Consider the following 22646-nt stretch of genomic DNA (forward strand, 5'->3'; position numbering starts at 1 on the left):
TGTACCGGGACCACCGGAAGGGTCCCGGGGGTCCACCGGGTGGGGCCACCTATCCCGGAGGGCCCCGTGGGCTCAAAGTGGAAGGGAACCAGCCCTTAGTGGGCTGGGGCACCCCCCTTGGGCCTCCCCCCATGCGCCTAGGGTTGGGAACCCTAGGGGGGGAGCTTCCCCCTTGCCTTGGGGGGCAAGGCACCCCTTCCCCCCTTTGGCCGCCGCCCCCCCTTGGAGATCCCATCTCCCTGGGCCGGCGCCCCCCCAGGGGGCCTATATAAAGGGGGAGGAGGGAGGGCAGCAACACACAGCCTTGGGCGCCTCCCTCCTCCCCTGCAACACCTCTCTCTCTCTCGCAGAAGCTTGGTGAAGCCCTGCCAGAGACCCGCTACATCCACCACCACGCCGTCGTGCTGTTGGATCTCCATCAACCTCTCCTTTCCCCTTACTGGATCAAGAAGGAGACGTTGGTGCACCGTACGTGTGTTGAACGCGGAGGTGCCGTCTGTTCGGCACTCGGTCATCGGTGATTTGGATCACGGCGAGTACGACTCCGTCATCCACGTTCATTGGAACGCTTGCGCTCGCGATCTACAAGGGTATGTAGATGCACTCCTTTCCCCTCGTTGCTAGTATACTCCATAGATGCACCTTGGTGAGCGTAGGAAAATTTTAAATTATGCTACGATTCCCAACGGCCACCTCGGCCAGAGTGCTCGCCATGGCTGATGACGAGCACTTCTGTGGCGGTGCTGCCGCCGCTGTCCGCGCGGGGAAGCGGCTCGTCGTAGACCACCACATTGGTGGGGAACGCATCAAGCGACGCCGTGTCGGAGTCGACCAACATCGGGTCGGTGGAGCCAACTGACTCCAAGTCAGCAGCAGGCTCGCTGGCGACATGGAGCTGATCAAGGAGGCTCACGAGGCGGCTCTCACGGCCATCGGTGCCCGCATCAGACGCGGGCTCGTCGGAGAGGCGAATCTCGCCAACAAGATCGGCGAGGTAGCTCACCGCGCAGGCAACCTCCGCGCCGTGTAGCTCGTCGGCGCAGACACCATCTGGCGTGCTGGGCTGGCTGCGCTTGCCAGGAAGGAACAGGGTTCCCGTCCAGAACATGTCTCCGGGAGACGGTGCACCTCGCCCCATGGTGGGCGCCAAATGTCGGGGGTTGGGTGCGACATATGCCAATGGATGGCTTATCATGGTGGGAGCGAGTAGAACGTCGCCGGTGCCTGGAAGCGGGATGAGGCGTAGACACGAACGCCGGCGCACTTTACCAAGGTTCGGGGCTCTCCTAGGAGATAACACCCCAAGTCCTGATCTGCGGGGCCTCCGCATGATCACTAAGGCATTAGTGAGTACAATGGTGCTCCTCGAGCTGTATGCTAGAGGTAGGAGAAGGCAGGGCTTGCTCTCCTCTCCCCCTAGGTGTGAGTCTAATTCTAACAGGTTGGAACCCTTTGCATGGGTGCCCTGGGGGGTTTATATAGGCCTACCCCCAGGGGTACAACGGTAATCTGGCCGGGTGTAGGACCCGGCTGTCAGTCTCTCTGGTCGCCGGCTTCCCTGGCGGCTGCTGGGGCCCGCCGCCTGGTGGGTCCCGCCGTCTGGTCTAGTACGGAGCCGACAGGCCGCTCCCGCTCGCAGGACTTGCCGGCTGCTGATTACTATAGCCGTGATGCTAATGACGCTTGCTTGGTCAGGGGAGCGTGGCTACAGTCCCGCCGCCTAGCGGGAGATCGCTGTAGCCACTCCGGGTCTTATCTGGTTAATGGTGCACGGGCCCTGAGGAAGGAACGGGCCGCCTGCTAGGAGCCGGCCTCCCTCGGGTCCGACTGGTGACGCTTCGGCCGCCTTCCGGGCTCTCGCTGCCTGGTAGGGCCCGCCGTCTTCTGGCCGTACCGACATGCGGTCATGGGAGCAGGGCTCCGCCTGACAGGAGTGACGTCAGGGGTGGAGTGGCAACAGTGCCGCGCCGAGATCTCCGCCTGTACGGAACACTGTGGCCACGTCCGGCCCTGGATACGGGGGTGATGGGATACACTGTAGCCTTGCATTGTCTTGTCTTCTTAATGGGGGCGCAGACTTCGAGGGCGCCATGGGCCGACTGCTAGGAGCCGGCCTCTCTGGAGGCCGCCTGCTAGGAGTCGGCCCGTCTTGGAGCCGCCTTTCTGAGCATGGCCGTCTTCTGGCAGTCGGTCGTTCAGCCAGCCGGCTACCAGAAGGCGGCGCTTCGTCTTGACGTCTCGAGGGGCACAGCCGGCCCCGATGTCTTGAAAGGTTCTGGGACATGGGTTAGGCTACCCGTGGCCCATTACTCCGACACCCCCACAAGTCGGGATGAGACTCCGGACAAAAAAAGGCCAAAGAAGCCCAAATAAAAGAAAAGAGGCTAAAGAAGCCCAAACAAAAAAAATTAGAGAAAAAGAGAGAAGGGACAATGCTACTATCCTTTTTCCACACTTGTGCTTCAAAATAGCACAATGATTTTCATGATAGAGAGTTTCTTATTTTGTCACTTTCATATACTAGTGGGAATTTTTCATTATAGAACTTGGCTTGTATATTCCAATGATGGGCTTCCTCAAAATGCCCTAGGTCTTCTTGAGCAAGCAAGTTGGATGCACACCCACTTAGTTTCTTTTGATGAGCTTTCATATATTTATAGCTCTAGTGCATCCATTGCATGACAATCCCTACTCCTCGCATTGACATCAATTGATGGGCATCTCCATAGCCCGTTGATTAGCCCCGTCAATGTGAGACTTTCTCCTTTTTTGTCTTCTCACATAACCCCCATCATCATATGCTATTCCACCTGTAGTGCTATATCCATGGCTTGCGCTCATGTATTGCGTGAGGGTTGAAAAGGCTGAAGCGCGTTAAAAAGTATGAACCATCGGGGTTGTGCATGATGGGAGCATTTTGTGTGACGAAAATGAAGCATGGCCAAACTATATGATTTCGTAGGGATAAGCTTTCTTTGGCTATGTTATTTTGATAAGACATAATTGCTTAGTTAGCATGCTTGAAGTATTATTATTTTTATGTCAATATTAAACTTTTGTCTAGAATCTTTTGGATGTAAATATTCTTGCCACAATAAAGATTATGTTAGGTAGCATTCCACATCAAAAAATCTGTTTTTATCATTTACCTACTCGAGGATGAGCAGGAATTAAGCTTGGGGATGCTGATACGTCTCCAACGTATCTATAATTTTTGATTGTTTCATGCTATTATATGATCCAATCTCGGAGGGGCTCTCGCCCCTCCCATGCCATAGAGGCCAAGGACCAGAGGGGAAACCCTTCTCCCATCTAGGGAGGAGGTCAAGGAAGAAGAGGAAGAAGGGGGCCCCTCTCCCCCTCTCCTCCGGTGGCGCCGGAACGCTGCCGTGGCCACCATCATCATCACCGCAATCTTCACCAACACCTTCGCCATCTTCACCAACATCTCCATCACCTTCCCCCCTCTATCTATAGCGGTCCACTCTCCCGCAACCCGCTGTACCCTCTACTTGAACATGGTGCTTTATGCTTCATATTATTATCCAATGATGTGTTGCCATCCTATGATGTCTGAGTAGATTTTCGTTGTCCTATCGGTGGTTGATGAATTGCTATGATTGATTTAATTTGCTTGTGGTTATGTTGCTGTCCTTTGGTGCCCATCATATGAGCGCGCGCGTGGATCACTCCATAGGGTTAGTTGTATGTTGATAGGACTATGTATTGGAGGGCAAGGGTGACAGAAGCTTCAGCCTCGCATAGAAATTGATGCATACGGGATTGAAGGGGGACCAATATATCTTAATGCTATGGTTGGGTTTTACCTTAATGAACGTTAGTAGTTGCGGATGCTTGCTAATAGTTCCAATCATAAGTGCATAGAATTCCAAGTAAGGGATGACATGCTAGCAGTGGCCTCTCCCACATAAAACTTGCTATCGGTCTAGTAAAGTAGTCAATTGCTTAGGGACAATTTCGCAACTCCTACCACCACTTTTCCACACTCGCTATATTTACTTTAGTTGTGTTTTTATCTAAGCAGCCCCTAGTTTTATTTTCGTGCTCTTTACTTTCTTGCAAACCTATCCAAAAACACCTACAACGTACTTCTAGTTTCATACTTGTTCTAGGTAAAGCGAACGTCAAGCGTGCGTAGAGTTGTATCGGTGGTCGATAGAACTTGAGGGAATATTTGTTCTACCTTTAGCTCCTCGTTGGGTTCGACACTCTTACTTATTGAAAGAGGCTACAATTGATCCCCTATACTTGTGGGTTATCAAGACCTTTTTCTAGCACCGTTGCCGAGGAGCAATAGCGTGGGGTGAATATTCTCGTGTGTGCTTGTTTGCTTTATCATTAAGTAATTTTTATTTGCTGTTCTAAGTTGTTCTTTATCTTTAGTTATGGATATGGAACACGAAATACCAAAAAATTTAGGTGTACTTTCTGCTCATGGAGATGGGGAACCTCCTAAAACCCTCGATGCTGGTTATGTGAAAGATATTATGTACTACTTTAATAATCCTGAGAAAACCCATTCAATTATGTAATGGGAGTAACGTTGGATCAACGTGAATACTTTGGGGATTACCGCTTGACACAAAAAGGGAAACTATTATGGGATCAAATTCATATATTGAAGTGGTATGCTAGGCAACTATGCTTGAGTTATGATTATACTTGTTGCTCTAGGATGAAGGCTCCACACCTTCCCTTTTCATGCAAATTTAATGATAATAAAACCTTAGCTTCTTATGCTAATGGTAGATATGATTAGTATGATGTGGAACAAATAGAAGAATTTGTTGCTTTTGTGGGTGCTTATGAAATTGAATCTATGTTTAAAGAGTTTGAAGATTTTGATAATGCTGTTTATAGACCTGAAAATTTAGCTATCTTCAAATATTGCTATGATAATTATAAATATAATTCCTATATTAATGCGCTTATTGAGAAAGTCTCCGCTATCCAAGAAGAGACTAATATCTTGCAGGAATCTATGGAAGAAGAAGTTGATGAAACTGTGAGCTCATTGGATGAAAAAGATGAGGAGGAGAGCGAAGAACAAAAGGAGGAAGAGCGGATTGATCACCCGTGCCCACCTTCTAATGAGAGTAACTCTTCAACTCATACATTGTTTAATTTCCCTTCGTGCTTACCGAAGGATGATTGCTATGATGACTGTTATGATCCCTTTGATTCTTTTGAAATATCCCTTTTTGATGATGCTTGCTATGCTTGTGGCCAAGATGCCAATATGAATTATGCTTATGGAGATGAACTTGCTATAGTTCCTTATGTTAAACATGAAATTTTTGCTATTGCACCCACGCATGATAGTCCTATTATCTTTTTGAATTCTCCCAACTACACTATATCGGAGAAGTTTGTGCTTATTAAGGATTATATTGATGGGTTGCCTTTTACCATTGCACATGATAATTTTGATAGATATAATATGCATGTGCTTTCTGCTCCTACTCGCAATTATTATGAGAGAGGAACTACATCTCCGCCTCTTTATGTTTCCAACACGATAGAATTGCAAGAAACTGCTTATACTATGCATTGGCCTTTACTTTGCGTGCATGAATTGTTCTTTTATGACATGCCGATGCATAGGAAGAGAGTTAGACTTCGTCATTTCATGATATATGTTACTTTGTGCTCACTACTAAATTACAAATCATTGTTGACTAAAATTGGCTTTGATATACCTTGGGATCCGGGTGGATCCATTACTTGAGCACAATATGCTTAGCTTAATGGCTTTAAAGAAAGCGCTGTCAGGGAGACAACCCGGAAGTTTTAGAGAGTCATTTATTTCTGTTGTGTGCTTTCATATAGTTTAAAAACAACAAAAATAAAGAGGGGAATCCAAAACCTTTTTCAAAAAAGAAAAGCGAAAGTGAGAAAGACAAGCATTGTTGAAGTGGGAGAGCTCCTTGAACTTTGTTCATGCTCACGGAAACTTTGTGAATCTTGATTACAGAAACTTTTCAACAAAAATAATTATCCCCTTGTACAATTCCATTGTATTATAAAAATAATGTGCCAAGGTTTGCCTTTAGGATGGTTACAATGCTTGTTGGTTTGTGCGGTGCATGAGAGAAACTTTGGCTGTAGTGCGAGATTTTTAATGTTTTACTGGAACGTCAAATGGTTCTGATTCTTTTTGCACTGTCTTTCTGTACAAATTTTTTATTTTTCCTAATTTTTGCAGAATTTTTAAAGTATCAGAATTATGGTGAATGTTCAGATTATTACAGACTGTTCTGTTTTAGACAGATTCTGTTTTTGATGCATAGTTTGCTTGTTTTGATGAAACTATCAATTTATATAAGTGGATTAAGCCATGAAAAAGTTATATTACAGTAGACATAATGCAAAAACAAAATATGAATTGGTTTGCAACAGTACTTAGAGTAGTGATTTGCTTTATTATACTAACCGGTCTTACCGAGTTTTCTGTTGAAGTTTTGTGTGGGTGAAGTGTTCGATGATCGAGAAGGTCTCGATGTGAGAAGAAGGAAGAGATGCAAGCGCTCAATCTTGTGGATGCCCGAGGCACCCCAAGTAAATATTCAAGGAGACTCAAGCGTCTAAGCTTGGGGATGCCCCGGAAGGCATCCCTCTTTCTTCAACAAGTATCGGTATGTTTTCGGATTCGTTTCGTTCATGCGATATGTGCAATCTTGGAGCGTCTGTTGCACTTAGTTATCTTTTTTCTTTTATGCACCATGCTGGTATGAGATAGTCCTTGGTTGATTTATAGAATGCTCATTGCACTTCACTTAAATTTTTTGAGTATGGCTTTATAGAATGCTTCATGTGCTTCACTTATATCATTTGAAGTTTGGATTGCCTGTTTCTCTTCACTTAGACAACCGCCATTTGTAGAATGCTCTTTTGCTTCACTTATACTCCCTCCGTTCCGAAATGTAGGTCGCTGGCGACCTTGTTCCGACCAGGTGAAATCGTGCAAAAGGACCGTACTACCCCCAATTTGAATTTGAAGCCTGCGTCGTCTTCTACCTTCAGCCCTCCAGCTCCACGCCCACCTCCGCCCTCGCCCTCCACCCCCACCTCCGCCCTCCATCGCCACCTCCTCCCACATCCGGCGACTGTGCCCAGGTCCCAGGCGCCCCCACCTCCGGCGACTGCGCCCAGGTCCAGGCGCCCCCACATCCGGCGACTGCGCCCAGGTCCAGGGACCCCCACATCCGGCGACTGCGCCCAGGTCCAGGGACCCCCACATCCGGCGACTGCGCTCAGGTCCAGGCACTCCCACATCCGGCGACTGCGCCCAGGTCCAGGCGCCTCCACCTCCAGCCCAGGCGCTCCTCCTCTCCCACGTCCAGGAGCTCCTCCTGGCCCGTGCATGCCCAGGTGGAGGCTCTTCCTCGACCTGCTGCTGGGCTCGGCTGCGGCCCAGGTTCATCTCCTCAACCGGAGCTGCTGCCTGCATTTGATTCAGATGTTTGTTGCCGACAATTCAACAAATAATGTGAACAAGTTAACTGAATTTGGCAGTACTGATGGAGTATAATTCAGAGATATCACTAAATTTGAACTGATAATTTGAACAAGAATGCCAAATGTATGTATACAGAAAGAATGCCAAATAGAGTAAAACTGTAGGTCTTGATTCCTTTTCAAAATTTTAGAAAGATACTCCAACAATTTGCATCATAATGGAGTACTTACTCTGCTTAAGAGGAAAGGAGACCCCTGTTTCGTGCTTAATATTCACAGCCCATGGCTCCATGGCCAGGAGAGAACCTGAAGCTACCCTTTGGTGCTGCTGATGCTACCAGCGTTTGAAGTACTCATTCCTGGGAAAATATGGCACAAGAAGCATCATTAAAAAAATACTCATTCCTCAAGTTTCTTTAATCTTTTACTATGATCAGCACTTGCTGTTAACAGTTGCTATGAGTAAGAGCCGCGACTTGCTGTTAACAGTGGCACCAAGCATCTCTACTCGGTGGCAATCTTTCGGAATGGAGTCCGGAGTCGTCGTAGTCGTAGTCGCAGCTCTTGTACACGGTCCTATCAAGAAGAAGAGAGCACGTCCTACTATAACAGTAAGTCCTACTTGTAGCTCCAACATACTCCTGAAAGAAGTGCTCACATGCTACTGTACTGCTGCAAGAAGTGCTAGCAAATGGCTTAAATGTATCAGGTCCTACTCTAGTTTACTCCAGTTTAGGTTGCAGAAAAAATGCACTACTATGGACTATGGAGTATCAGGTCCCTAGCAAAAATGCACTACAAAGCAAGCAATAATGCTACTCCAATTTTCACAGATTAAAGCAATACTGACTGCAAGCAATATTGCAAAATTACAGAGAACCAAAATTGCAAAATTCAGTACTCCATAACATTACTGAAACTTTACTGTGCTTGGAACTATACTGAAACTTTAGTCCATATATATATGATCATTTTTGTTTGAAAAGTTTCATTTAATTTTGTGTTAAGTAGTTTTAATTAATTAAAGTTTTTAACTGCTTGAGATGAGAGAAATGAGAATAAGAGAGAAGGGCTACTGCTTGCAAGCACAGCTGCTTGCAAGTCCTACAGTAAATGATTTCAGTTAATCAAAGAGGAGACGGTGGTCAGACCTTGATGCAGTACAAGTGGAGTATTGCCTGGCCGCCGCGCTTGTGGAACGCCATGGAGCTCCAGATTTAAGCCCTGGCCAAGTTAAATGAGCTCCAGATTAAAGCCCTGGCCATCTACGACGACGTCCAGATGCGGCTCATCATCACGGCGACATCCAGATGCGGCTCCAGCTCCTCCCGCTCGTGCTCCAGCTCCCCACGCCGCCGTCTTCACGCCCGGGCCGGTTCAGCGCCTCCTTCAAGCCTCAAAGCAGATCGACTGCCGGCGCACTCAGATCTAGCGCCAGTGCGCACGTCCTCCTCGCCCAGCAGCGTGTTGCTGGCGCATAAAAATGGCAGCTTTCTGCATCTACTCCTCGCCCAGCACCGCGTTGCCGGAGTAGGAGAGGGCGGCGCGTGGGGAGCGGTAAGCTAGGCGGCGGCGCGTGGGGAGCGGTGAGCTAGGCGGCGGTGCGGAGCAAGATGCCGGCGAGAGGGAGAGAGAGAGGGCATGTCGCGCGCGAGAGAGAGACGAGTGGAGGGGAGCGAGTGGTGGGCGGCGTCGCGCGAGAGAGAGGGGAACGTGTCGGTGGGCACGAGAAGAGGGGTAGAATGGGAAACTCGAGAAATTTCGTAGCCTAGGAAATTTTGTACTACAGATCGTTAAACGACCTACATTTCGGAACAGAGGGAGTACTTGTTAGAGCACGGGCAAATATTTTTTAGAAAGAATTAAATCTCTTGCTTCACTTATATCTATTTAGAGAGATGACAGGAACTGGTCATTCACATGGTTAGTCATAAAATCCTACATAAAACTTGTAGATCACTGAATATGATATGTTTGGTTCCTTGCAATAGTTTTGCGATATAAAGATGGTGATATTAGAGTCGTGCTAGTTGAGTAATTGTGAAATTGAGGAATACTTGTGTTGAGGTTTGCAAGTCCCGTAGCATGCACGTATGGTGAACCGTTATGTAACGAAGTCGGAGCATGAGGTGTTCTTTCATTGCTTTCCTTCTGAGCGGCGGTCGGGGACGAGCGATGGTCTTTTCCTACCAATCTATCCCCCTAGGGGCATGCATAGTAGTACTTTGCTTCGAGGGCTAATAAACTTTTGCAATAAGTATATGAGTTCTTTATGACTAATGTGAGTCCATGGATTATACGCACTCTCACCCTTCCATCATTGCTAGCCTCTTCGGTACCGTGCATTGTCCTTTCTCACCTCGAGAGTTGGTGCAAACTTCACCGGTGCATCCAAACCCCGTGATACGATAAGCTCCATCACACATAAGCCTCATTATATCTTCCTCAAAACAGCCACCATACCTACCTATCATGGCATTTCCATAGCCATTCCGAGATATATTGCCATGCAACTTCCATCATCATCATATACATGACATGAGCATTTATTGTCATATTGCTTTGCATGATCGTAAGATAGCTAGCATGATATTTTCATGGCTTGTCCGTTTTTTGATGTCATTGCTACGCTAGATCATTGCACATCCCGGTACACCGCCGGAGGCATTCATATAGAGTCATATCTTTGTTCTAGTATCTTGTTGTAATATTGAGTTGTAAGTAAATAAAAGTGTGATGATCATCATTATTAGAGCATTGCCCCAGTGAGGAAAGGATGATGGAGACTATGATTCCCCCACAAGTCGGGATGAGACTCCGGACGAAAAAATAAAAAAAATAAAAAAAGAGAAAGGCCAAAAAAAGAAAAGGAAAAAAAAAGAAAAAAATGAGAGAAAAGAGAGAAGGGGCAATGTTACTATCCTTTTACCACACTTGTGCTTCAAAGTAGCAGCATGTTCTTCATATAGAGAGTCTCTTGAGTTATCACTTTCATATACTAGTGGGAATTTTCATTATAGAACTTGGCTTGTATATTCTGATGATGGGCTTCCTCAAATGCCCGAGGTCTTCATGAGCAAGCAAGTTGGATGCACACCCACTTAGTTTCAGTTTGAGCTTTCATACACTTATAGCTCTAGTGCATCCGTTGCATGGCAATCCCTACTCCTCACATTGACATCAATTGATGGGCATCTCCATAGCCCGTTGATTAGCCGCGTCGATGTGAGACTTTCTCCTCTTTTTTGTCTTCTCCACATAACCCCTATCATCATATTCTATTCCACCTATAGTGCTATATCCATGGCTTGCGCTCATGTATTGTGTGAGGTTTGAAAAGGCTGAAGCGCGTTAAAAAGTATGAACCAATTGCTCGGCTTGTCATCGGGGTTGTGCATGATTTGAATGCTTTGTGTGGTGAAGATGGAGCATAGCCACACTATATGATTGTGTAGGGATGAGCTTTCTTTGGCTATGTTATTTCGATAAGACATAATTGCTTGGTTGGTATGCTTGAAGTATTATTGTTTTTATGTCAAATGATAGACTATTGCTTTGAATCACTCGTGTCTTATTCATGCCATGATTAGATATGTGATCAAGATTATGCTAGGTAGCATTCCACATCAAAAATTATCTTTTTATCATTTACCTACTCGAGGACGAGCAGGAATTAAGCTTGGGGATGCTGATACGTCTCCGTCGTATCTATAATTTTTGATTGTTCCATGCCAATATTATACAACTTTCATATACTTTTTGGCAACTTTTTATACTATTTTTGGGACTAACATATTGATCCAGTGCCCAGTGCCAGTTCCTGTTTGTTGCACGTTTTATGTTTCGCAGAATATCCATATCAAACGGAATCCAAACGGGATAAAAACGGACGGAGAATATTTTTGGAATATTTGGAGAATTCCGGAAGAAGAGTCAACCTGAGACGGTGCCCGAGGTGGCCACGAGGCAGGGGCGCGCCCCTGACCCTCGTGGGCCACCCATAAGGCGGTTGATGCCCTTCTTCGGCCGCAAGAAAGCTAATTTTTGGTAAAAAAAAATAACGGCGAAGGTTTCAGTCCAATCGGAGTTACGGATCTCCATATATATATATATATGAAACGGTGAAAGGGCTGCAGACCAGAACGCAGAAACAGAGAGAGACAGAGAGACTGATCCAATCTCGGAGGGGCTCTCGCCCCTCCCACGCCATGGAGGCCAAGGACCAGAGGGGAAACCCTTCTCCCATCTAGGGAGGAGGTCAAGGAAGAAGATTAAGAAGGGGGCCCCTCTCCCCCTCTCCTCAGGTGGCGCCGAAACGCTGCTGTGGCCACCATCATCATCACCGCGATCTTCAATAACACCTTCGCCATCTTCACCAACATCTCCATCACCTTCCCCCCTCTATCTACAGCGGTCCACTCTCCCGCAACCCGCTGTACCCTCTACTTGAACATGGTGCTTTATGCTTCATATTATTATCCAATGATGTGTTGCCATCCTATGATGTCTGAGTAGATTTTCGTTGTCCTATCGGTGGTTGATGAATTGCTATGATTGATTTAATTTGCTTGTGGTTATGTTGCTGTCCTTTGGTGCCCATCATATGAGCGCGCACGTGGATCACACCATAGGGTTAATTGTATGTTGATAGGACTATGTATTGGAGGGCAAGGGTGACAGAAGCTTCAGCCTAGCATAGAAATTGATGCATACGGGATTGAAGGGGGACCAATATATCTTAATGCTATGGTTGGGTTTTACCTTAATGAACGTTAGTAGTTGCGGATGCTTGCTAATAGTTCCAATCATAAGTGCATAGAATTCCAAGTAAGGGATGACATGCTAGCAGTGGCCTCTCCCACATAAAACTTGATATCGATCTAGTAAAGTAGTCAATTGCTTAGGGACAATTTCGCAACTCCTACCACCACTTTTCCACACTCGCTATATTTACTTTAGTTGTGTTTTTATCTAAGCAACCCCTAGTTTTATTTTCGTGCTCTTTACTTTCTTGCAAACCTATCCATAAACACCTACAAAGTACTTCTAGTTTCATACTTGTTCTAGGTAAAGCGAACGTCAAGCGTGCGTAGAGTTGTATCGGTGGTCGATAGAACTTGAGGGAATATTTGTTCTACCTTTAGCTCCTCGTTGGGTTCGACACTCTTACTTATCGAAAGAGGCTACAATTGATCCCCTATACTTGTTGGTTATCAATGACCAGCAGATATTTTTTTTCTTATGGCTTCCCCCTTTAAGGGGTCCAACCATATCCAGTCCCCAGACCACGAAAGGCCAAGTAATGGGGATAGTTTGTAAGGCAGTTGGGGGCATGTGGCTTTGGTTGGCGAAGAGTTGGCATCCGACGCAGCGTTGAACAAGGTCCTGCGTGTCTGCTCGGGCTGTCGGCCAATAAAACCCAGTACGGAAGGCCTTGCTAACAAGGGCCCGAGCTGCGGCGTGGTGTCCGCCGAGACCAGCGTGAATTTCCGCTAAAAGCTGCCGCCCCTCTTACTCGAAGATACATCTTTGAAGCACTCCGGTAGTACTTTTCTTGTAGAGCTCTCCGTTGTGAACCTTGTAGGCCTTCGAACGCCGGACAATGCGGCGAGCCTCATTCTAGTCTTCGGGAAGCTCCTTCCTATTAATGTAGGCCAAGAAGGGTTCGGTCCATGGGGCAATGACTGCCATAATGAGATGAGCCGACGGTGTTATTTCGGTGGCTGAGCCCCCGATACTATCGGTGTGTTCGGGATTTGGGGTTGTATTCAAATCTGGACTGTTGTTGCCGCCCTCCCCTTGCCACACCACGGATGGCTTGAAAAGCCTTTCGAGGAAAATGTTGGGTGCGATGGGGTCGCGCTTGGCGCCAATGCGCGCAAGGACGTTCGTTGCCTGATTACTTTCTCGGGCGACGTGATGAAATTCGAGCCGCTCGAACAGAGCTGACATTTTTAAGACAACATTACGATAAGCTGCCATCTTTGGATCTTTGGCATAAAAGTCTCCGTTTATTTGAGATATTGCGAGGTTTGAATCCCCGCGCACCACTAGGCATTGTATTCCCATGGATACGACCATCCGAAGACCATGCAATAGGGCCTCGTATTCGGCTGCGTTGTTGGAGTCTGCGTATAGTATTTGGAGTACATACTGGACGACATCTCCAGTGGGGGATGTTAACACGACTCCCGCTCCTAGCCCCGCCAGCATTTTGGAGCCGTCAAAATACATAACCCAATTGGAATATGCGCCGTAATCTTTAGGGAGTTCGGCCTCTGTCCATTCGGCGACGAAGTCAGCCAACACTTGGGATTTGATGGCTCGACGTGGCTTGTATGTTATGTCAAATGGAAGTAGCTCTATGGCCCATTTGGCGATCCGTCCCGTGGCATCGCGGTTGTTTATTATGTCATTGTTGGATCACGGGTTCCGGCAAAACCCTTAAGGTTCGAACTCTGGGGTGCACGCGAAGTTCTTTCCCTCCTACCAATCTACGCCCTAGCTCACTGGATCTCGCGGACGAACTCGACGAACTCGCAACATAGAAAGACACGAGGTTTATACTGGTTCAGGCCACCGATGCGGTGTAATACCCTACTCCAGTGTGGTGGTGGTGGATTGCCTCTTGGGCTGATGAGAAACAGTACAAGGGGAAGAACAGCCTTCTGAGGTTGAGGTGTTCTTGTGCGAGCGTGGGTTGGCTCAAGATCGGACGAGATCCCCTCTCTACTGTGGTGGCTAGCTCTACTTATATAGGCCCTGGTCCTCTTCCCAAATATTGAGCGGGAAGGGAGCCAACAACGGCGGGCAATTTGAAAGGGGACAGCTAGTACAAGCTATCCTGACAAAAGCGGTCTTCGCCTGCAAAAGGGCTCTGGCGGTGACGTCGTCTTGGGCTCCATGGCGACCTCCATCTTGCAGTCCTTCCAGTCCCGGTCTTGTTGCACCAATATGGAAACCTTTGTCTGATGCCTTGGTACTCCGCGCCTACGCTTGCCGCCTTAGCACCAAAGAGGAAACAAGGACGTTGCATGCGCTGGCGCCCGCCTGATCCTGATCGTCACGGCTCACGTCATGAGAGCCTCGCGAGGTTGGCCCCGCCTTGATATCTCCGCTCCTCGTGAGCCTGCCTGGCGAGGCAGCTCCTGAGAAGGTCTTGCGTCGTCCGCCTCGCGAGGCTTGGCCCCTCGCGAGGGTATTGAATGCCTTGTTGATGAAGATGGGCCGTACAGGCCCGCCAGCATAGCCACGCCATGGGCCGCAGGCAGGCAAGTCTGGGGATCCCCATTCCCAGAACACCGACAGTAGCCCCTGGGCCCAAGGTGCGCTTGGGCTTGGCTTCGAGGCGAAGCCAAAGGTCAAGTACGGAGCGCCGCGGGCCCCAAAAGCCTGCGGCCTTGGTCGACACGTGGCGGTTGATTGGACGTGGGCGTCTGCGCTTCCCCACGCTGCCTCGGCAACTGCTTGACGTGACAAGTCCCTGCGACATGCACGGAAAAACATCATTACCTGTGATTGTGGGAGGCGCCGGTTGGCCTTCTCCCGCTATAAATGGGGAGGGGGGCGGAGCCCCCGTCGATCATCTCTTCCTTGCTCGCTTGCTTCTTCCTCCTTGCTCCATTGCTAGCAGTGCCACCAATGGCGCCACGAAGGAAGTTCTCTGCCGCCAAGAAGGGGAAGGCCCCTCGGGAGGGACCCGGCTCCCCGGCGCCCAAACACGGACGCGGCCGTCCGCGCAAGCACGTCGCGACCCTCGCTGCGGCCCACCATCGTGGCGGCGCCGCGGTGCGCGGAGGGGGTCGTCCCAGTCATGGCGGTCCAATTGAAGAAGGGAGGCGTGCTATGGTGGCGTGGCCTCCCCGTCCGCGCTTCCACGCGGCGGAAGTGTCGCCGGAGTTCGTCGTCTGGTCGGAGAACCCGGCCGGCAACTGGCTCCAGCTTCCGCGCTTCTTTGTCGATGAACTGCCGGCCTCTGGTCCAGGCGGGCTTTGGCTGCAGGCGGATGGTTGCTGCAGCAAGGCCTTCTGGGTCGCGGTCGAGACTTCCGCCGCGGGCAACATAGCCCAGGCCCGCGGCTGGCAGACGTTCGCCCACGCGCGCGGCCTAGGCAGGCGGTGCACCCTCCACTTCAAGTATGATGGTGGAGCGACCCTCTATGTGAGGGTGTTTGGGGAAGATGGTCGCCGCACCGGGTGCTGCCCCGAGGCGAACAACGACAAAGAGGTGCTTTGTCTTGGCGACGGCCGCGATGAGGATGAGGGCGAGCCTGACCTCGGCGGCGACCGTGTCTTGTCCAGCTACGGCGGCTCTTCCTCCGGCGACAGCTCCAGCAGTGGTGGCTACGACCAGCCGCCGCGCCCGCCTTGAAGGCGGCAGCAGGTCATCTCGTCGCCGCGCCTCCGTGAAGCGCGAGGAGGAGTCTGACTAGGCTCGGGGCGTCGCTAGGGTCCTGCCTCCGTGGATCGCTGCAACGCTGCTTTTGTTTTGCTCTTTTTCCTGCATCGAAAATGAAACCTGTATGGGCCCAGAGGGGCGTGTACCGAACTATGGTTCCTTGGTTATTGCACTATGCGCGTTGTTCCCGTGCCGTGTTGTTATTTTGCGCAAAAGATAACTTAACCTGGTGCATTCGGGATGCCTCCTTCCTTACGAGGTGTTTGTTTCCTCGTGTCCATCTTGACCTGTTTGCTCAGGAACTACAAAAATTCGTTAGAAGGTACGCCGGAAGATTTGCCGTTCGCCCAAGCCTTGACCTGGCGCTTTGTATCGCGGTACCCGAGGGGGCACGGACCAGGAGAGATGCGCCAGTTTTTGGGCTCGAACGAGGGGGCTCGCGAGAAGGCAGAGAGGAGAAAAATGCTCACGAGGGCACCTGCCTAGCCCCCTCACGAGGTATGCGAGAGAGAGAGAACACGAGCGAACCAGAGTCGGAAAAAGCGGTAAGAGGCGAGGGAATTGAATCAGCGAGGAACACCAAAAGCAAACTTCGATTAAGGAAACACGAGCCAACTACGGAAAGCAAATGAAAAGCCGCGTCCGGCACCTAATCTAGTCTTCAAGTCTTCTCACCAGCGCGGAGCTAAGTGCTGCCACTAGGCGTGGGAGGGAGCCGCAGGGCCTGAGGCCGGCGCTCCTGAGACTCCGGGGCGTGTACAGCCCCACTCATTATTACGTGAGAGTGTCACGGGCGGCGATTCTTCACAGGCACCGGGCCTTCTTCACAGGCTCTAGGCCTTTCTTCACAGGCTCTGGGCCTTGCTTCATGGGTAGAACTTCCGGAGGTGCTGGATGTTCCAGGCGTTCTGGATGGGTACCCCGTCCTGCGTCTCCAGGCGCGCGGCACCGGGCCTGGAGACATGGGCGACCCTGAACGGGCCCTCCCACATAGCTGAGAGCTTGTGCAGCCCTTCCCTGGAGAGGACCCGCCTTAGGACGAGGTCGCCTACCTTGAGCGTCCTGGAGCGGATGTTGCGGCAGTGGTATCGCCACAGCGCCTGCTGGTACCTTGCTGCCCTCAATGCGGCTTCGCATCAGCGTTCCTCCCCTAGCACGTGGTCCATTCCCCGCGTGGCGTCCTGCTGCGTCTCATCAAATGCCAGGACCCATGCCGAGCGATGCTTGACCTCATGAGGGAGGACCGCTTCAGCTCCGTAGACGAGGAAGAAGGGGGTCTCGCCGGCTTGGTGGCGGTGGTGCGGATGGACCATAGCACGGACTGGAGCTCGTCGTACCAGCCCCTGCCACAGGCCTCGTGTAACGCCCCAGATTTGATGCGCCAGGTGTCTGCCAGTTATTCGTCGTTGTTGCCATGTCATTTGCTTGCGTGTTGCATTTTGCCATGTCATCATCTGCATTTCATCTGCATGCTTTTCAAAACTTGCATCCGTTCGGGTCCTCCCGGTTCTCTCCGTTGTCCGTTCTGAGCCCAGACCACACTCGCACGCGCCCGTCGCCCCTCTCAGACCTTGTTTCGCGAGCGGGAGAAAAACGTTCTCGGAATGAACCGAGATTTGCCGAGTGTCCTTGGTATAGCACCGGTAGACCGCCCGTCAAATTTCGTTCCATTTGGAGGTCGTTTGATGCCCCAACGGTTAACCGCGTAGCCCGAAGCCCCTCTCTCTTTGCAGCCCAACACCCCTTCACCACAGCCCATGAGCCCATCCAAAACCCCTCCATGCTCTCGGTCGTTCGATCATGATCGCGTGGCCGAAAACCACTCCTCATTTGGACTCTCCTAGCTCCCTTTATCTATATATATGTGTGCCTCCCCCGAAATTCGCGGTGCAAACCCTAGTCTCCTCTTCCTCCGCGCCGCCGAACGCGTCTCCACCGCGCCGGACATGTCCGCCTTACCCGGACACCTCACCCCAGCCAATCCCCAGCCTCCACCTGAGCTCCGCCGCCTCCCGTGGCCAACGGGAGCGCGCCACGCGCCGTCCCGCGCGTCTCCGCGCCGCCGCCGGCCCGCGTGCCCGAAGCAGGCCCTCGGAGCCCATCCGCCACCGCCCGCGCTCCGAGCGCCCCGCCGCCGCGCCCCGCGCTGGCGTCCCGTCGACATCCGGCCGCCCCGCCTCCGCCGGCCTTTAGCCGCGCCGCTGCCCCTCGGCCTCTTGCCTCACGCGCCTCTCCTGAGCGCCGCTCGCCGCCTCCGGTCGCCGACCACCGCCGCCTCACCTTCCCGTCGCCGACCCCGTGCCGCCCCGCGGCCGGTCCCCGGCCTCGCCGCCGGCCGCCGTCCGGCGCCCGCCTGCGCCGCGGCGTCCCCCGCCGACCCGCTGCTCCGAGCTCCGGCCAGATCTGCTCGCCCCCCGCGCTCCGGCCTTCTTCCCCCAAGCTCCGGCCACTTCTCCGGCGGAGATCCGGCGAGATCCGCCGCCGCCTTGGGATCCGTGCCGCGGTCAAACCCCAGATCTGAAGGTCGAACCCCCCTCGTTTTCCACTGTCATTTTCCTGTGATATTTTTATGCCCTGTTCATCATGCCATAACTTCATGTGTGCTACTCCGTTTTGTGCGTGTAATATGTCAAAATGTTCATCATGAGATGCTTTACATTTGATTCCATTGTGCCATGCTTGTTTGAGTTAATATTGATGCCCTAATCATCGTTGCAAGAGTGCTATGTGATGTTGTCTGCTGTAGTTTAACATAACTTGATGGTTTGGCTTTTTCATTGCATTTTGTGCGTGCATCCTATAAGCTTGATGTCTACATGAGTTTTGAACTACATCATGCCATCTTTACAGGGGTGCTTGTCTTGTATTTTTTTGATATATGTGGTGACTTACACAAGCATGCAAAGTAGCCTCCATGATGTTGCTGATTTCTGTGACTTGGTCATTTCTGCCAAGTCTGAGTCAGTTATATTTTGTTGCTATGTTGCCATGCCGCTACCATGAGTTCTATGCATAATCTGGAGATATTCACTAAGGGTGTTTTGTTATACATGTTATGGTCTATCCATCCATACCATTGGTTGCATTTATAGTCAGCTGTAGCTTGTTGTAATCTTGCTCTCAAATTGCTAAATAATGTTGTTGTCAGCCTGTTAACATGAAGTTCAGTTTTGACATGTATTTTGCTAGTGATCCGTGCACCCTATGAACTTTCTCTTACCATGCTTAGCTTCATAATTATGCCATCTTACTGTTAGATGCCTTCACATGCCATGAAATTCTTTGTGATGGGTGATTTGAGCTCGCTGAGATGCCTTCATAATTCTGTTTATGCCATGCTCAGTTTTTCTGCCAAGTCTGAATTTGTTTATAAAACTTGCTATGTGTACATGGATGCCATCATATCTTCTGTGCCTTTTTGGCTCGTGATCAGTAAGGGACATTTGTTATATGCTTTGAGTAGAATCATTCCATACTTTCATTTGCCATGATATATTCCTGTAGCATGTTGTTTGATAGCTCTAAACTTAGCAACCTGATGTTATTTCTGCCATGTCCAGTGATTTTCTGCTAAGTCTGTGAAACTGTTATTATTTGCAATCTTGCCATGTCCTTTTGAGCATATTCTAGTGATTTCTGGAGATAGCTCAGTGTTCACATTTTGTCATGCTTTACCTGTACATCACATCCATGCCTTTTTTTGTTATGTTGGGGTGCTGTAGCATATTGTTTTGATGCTTGCAAGATGCCTAGTTGCTGTTTTGGACAGATTGTTGTTATATGTTGTTTGGAGTGTATGTGTTGCACCGTTGCTCCGTTTTGAGCTTGCTCTATATGAAACTTGCTTAGTTTTTCATGTAGTTTCATATTACCTTGTTGCTTCCTTGTTTTGAGAGTGTTTGCTTGATGTTTGAATGTATTTTGCATCAATGCTATGTTTAACTTGCTTTGCTCATATCTTCTAGGCCGTAGCTCCGAACTAAATGAACTTTATATGTAACTTGACTAGAAGTTCGTGTAGATCATTTTGGTGCATCTTAACTTGCTGTTTAACAACTTGAACATAAGATTTATTCAGATCTGGACCAATTTCGAAATTTTCATACGAGGACTTACCGGATTTGTTATATGTTAGTTCCGGCCTCATTTAAATTTGCTTTGATGTGTTGTTCTTGTATGCATCATCTCTTGCCATGAGTAGCTTCATATAGCCTTGTCATGCATCATACTTGATTGAGCATCATGCCTTGTTCATGTGTGGTGTGTTTACCATGTTGTGCTCCTTCTCGATAGTTCCCGTTTCGTTGCGATCGTGAGGATTCGTTCGTCTACGCTTGGTTCGCCTTCATGGCTTCATCTTCTTCATAGACTCGTTCTTCTTCCTAGCGGGATTTCAGACAAGATGACCGTTACCCTGGATCTCACTACTATCATTGCTATGCTAGTTGCTTCGTTCTATCGCTATGCTGCGCTACCTATCACTTGCTCTTCAAGCCTCCCAGATTGCCATGTCAGCCTCTAACCTTTTTCACCCTTCCTAGCAAACCGTTGTTTGGCTATGTTACCGCTTTTGCTCAGCCCCTCTTATAGCATTGCTAGTTGCAGGTGAAGATGAAGTTTGTTCCATGTTGGAACATGTATATCATGGACTTTGTTGGGATATCACAATATCTCTTATTTAATAATGCATCTATATACTTGGTAAAGGGTGGAAGGCTTGGCCTATGCCTGGTGTTTTGTTCCACTCTTGCCGCCCTAGTTTCCTTCATACCGGTGTTATGTTCCTTGATTTTGCGTCCCTTACGCGGTTGGGTGATTTATGGGACCCCCTTGACAGTTCGCTTTGAATAAAACTCCTCCAGCAAGGCCCAACCTTGGTCTTACCATTTGCCTATCACCTATTTCTTTTCCCTTGGGAGTCGCGCTCCCGAGGGTCATCTTTATTTTAAGCCCCCGGGCCAGTGCTTCTCTAAGTGTTGGTCCGAACCGAGCTGCCTGCGGGGCCACCTCGGAGAAACTCGAAGTCTGGTTTTTACTCGTAGCTACTCTCATCCGGTGTTGCCCTGAGAACGAGATATGTGCAGCTCCTATCGGGATTGTCGGCGCATCGGGCGGCTTTGCTGGTCTTGTTTTACCATTGTCGAAATGTCTTGTAAACCAGGATTCCGAGACTGATCGGGTCTTCCCGGGAGAAGGAATATCCTTCGTTGACCGTGAGAGCTTATAATGTGCTAACTTGGGACACCCCTGCAGGGTATAAACTTTCGAGAGCCGTGCCCGCGGTTATGTGGCAGATGGGAATTTGTTAATGTCCGGTTGTAGAGAACTTGACACTTGACTTAAATAAAACGCATCAATCGCGTGTGTAGCTGTGATGGTCTCTTCTTGGCGGAGTCCGGGAAGTGAACACGGTTTCTGGGTTATGTTTGACGTAAGTAGGAGTTTAGGATCACTTCTTGATCATTGCTAGCTTCACGACCGTTCCATTGCTTCTCTTCTCGCTCTTATTTGCGTATGTTAGCCACCATATATGCTTTAGTCGCTGCTGCAACCTCACGACTTTACCCCCTTCCTTACCCATTAAGCTTTGCTAGTCTTGATACCCATGGTAATGGGATTGCTGAGTCCTCGTGGCTCACAGATTACTACAACACCAGTTGCAGGTACAGGTTTTGCGATGATCATGACGCGAGAGCGATGTTACTTGTTTTGGACTTCTTCTTCTGCTTCTTCTTCGATCAGGGGATAGGTTCCAGGTCGGCAGCCTGGGCTAGCAGGGTGGATGTCGTTTGAGTTTCTGTTTGTGTTTCATCCGTAGTCGGATGTGGTTCTCATGTATATTGATGTATTCTTGTGGCATTTGTATGCCTTGAATGTATCCCCATCTTTTATGTAATGTTGATGTAATGATATCCACCTTGCAAAAGCGTCTTCAAGATGCGCTTCTATCCTTGGTGGGACCTTCGAGTTCCTTTAGGATAGGGTCGCATCTTGGGCGTGACACCTCGAGCTTCTTCTCGAAGGTCCTGGTCTTGAGGCCCCTCAGGACCTCTGCGTTGGCGCGCTCGGCCTAACCATTGCTCCTGGGGTGTGCCACCGAAGCATAGCAAATATGCGTTCCAAGGTTAGCACGGTAGGTTTTGAAGAGGTTACTAGTGAATTGGGAGCCGTTATCTGTGATGATGCGGTTGGGCACCCGAAGCAGCTCACGAGGCCCTTGATGAACTTGACAGCAGAGCCAGCTGGGATGGTGCGGACGGCTTCCACTTCTGCCCATTTGGTGAACTTGTCGATGGCGATGTAGAGGTAGCGGTAGCCCCCAGACACTCGAGGGAACGGGCCCAAGATATCCAGCCCCCATACCGCGAACGGCCATGTGAGCAGAATAGCCCGGAGGCCCTGAGCCGGCTGATGAATTTGCTTGGCGTGGAACTGGCGGGCTTCGCAGGACTTCACCAGCTCAGCTGCATCGTTGAGCGCAGTGGGCCAGTAAAAACCACTACAGAATACTTTGCCGACGAGGGTCCGTGACGATGAGTGGTGCCCGCAGTCCCCTCCGTGTATGTCAGTTAGCAGCTCCTTCCTCTGGTCCCTGGAAATGCAGCGTAGGGAAACGTCGTTTGGCCACTTCCTGTACAACTCACCATCCTGGATGCAGTACGCCGTGGCTTGCCGAACCACACGATCGGCATCCTCCTCCTTCTCTGGAAGTGCCCCTTGCATCAGATACTCCTTGAATTCCTTGGCCCAGCATCCCTCCTGAGGTTCGA

General features: G+C 49.7%; 1 long non-coding RNA gene across 1 annotated transcript; it reads right to left on the reverse strand.

The window, feature by feature from the left end:
- Positions 1–6931: 6931 nt before the first annotated feature.
- On the reverse strand, positions 6932–9195 carry LOC123141733 (uncharacterized). Its single transcript, XR_006470408.1, has 3 exons — positions 8631–9195; positions 7711–7838; positions 6932–7465 (listed from the first exon to the last, which is right to left on the reverse strand). It is a non-coding gene; the product is annotated as an uncharacterized lncRNA (long non-coding RNA).
- Between the last annotated feature and the right edge of the window lie 13451 nt (positions 9196–22646).

Source organism: Triticum aestivum, chromosome 6D (genome assembly GCF_018294505.1).
Source record: "Triticum aestivum cultivar Chinese Spring chromosome 6D, IWGSC CS RefSeq v2.1, whole genome shotgun sequence".
Taxonomy (NCBI): domain Eukaryota; kingdom Viridiplantae; phylum Streptophyta; class Magnoliopsida; order Poales; family Poaceae; genus Triticum; species Triticum aestivum.